Source organism: Atta colombica, unplaced genomic scaffold (assembly GCF_001594045.1).
Source record: "Atta colombica isolate Treedump-2 unplaced genomic scaffold, Acol1.0 scaffold13, whole genome shotgun sequence".
Lineage (NCBI taxonomy): Eukaryota > Metazoa > Arthropoda > Insecta > Hymenoptera > Formicidae > Atta > Atta colombica.
The window spans coordinates 414,845-415,878 of NW_017259217.1; positions in this window are offsets into that span (position 1 = coordinate 414,845).

A 1,034-nucleotide genomic window follows, 5' to 3' on the forward strand; every position below is an offset into this window, starting at 1 on the left:
TCCCAGAGCGGCGCCAAAAGCAAAACGTAAATGGATAGGGGCACAAAATGATACAACGAAAAATGAAATATGATAAACGGGAAACAGCTCGGCATTCAATGCGATCACCGAGAGAGAGAACGGAATATTAATCACAGAATTAACTAACTGCATCATCAGATCTGAATTGATAACTTGAATAACTAATTAAGCAAATTGCGAGACCGCAGAAACACAAAGCAAACTCAGGTCGGTGAGATCAACAGGCTGAGATGTTTACGCGACAGATCGACTATATGTATATTCGAGATTAATTTAAAAATAAAGTGTGGATTAAAAAAGAACATATTAAACATACACTAATCAAAAGCGTCCCATTTGATCATGTTTCATTTGACTACGTTGCATTTGATCACTGTTCCAATTGACCACGCGGTTGATCACGAGTTGCAATGAATAATCTAATCCTAATCTAACTATGGTACATGGATATATGATAACCATGATACATGATTATATGTGTACTTATATATCATAATTAGATTAGGTTTAGGTTATTAGGTACTCATGATTAAATTAGGATTAGTTTATTATATACTCATTTGCATCATATGGTCAATCGCAACATGATCATTTGTAACTCGTGGTCAACCGCAACGTGATCATTTGCATCACGTGGTCAATTGGAACAGTGATCAAATGCAACGTAGTCAAATGGGCGCCACTCCATTTTTCTCATATATCTATATTTTATTCGTATCATTCGTATCAATTCGTATAAATATATAGTGCTTTCCAGCAAGGATACAGTTAGACATAGAGAATCCATTACATCCTTGTTGTTTGTCTATGTTAAAAATTTCTTTCGCAACGGAAGGAAATCATTTCCAGCAATTTTTGAATGAAAATACAGATATAAATATAAAATAAAAAATAGGTACAAATATAAAATAAAATATAGATATAAGTATAAAATAATATATAGATAAATAATATATAAATATAAGTATAAAATAAAATATAGGTTAAATATAAAATAAAAAATGTTTGTAACT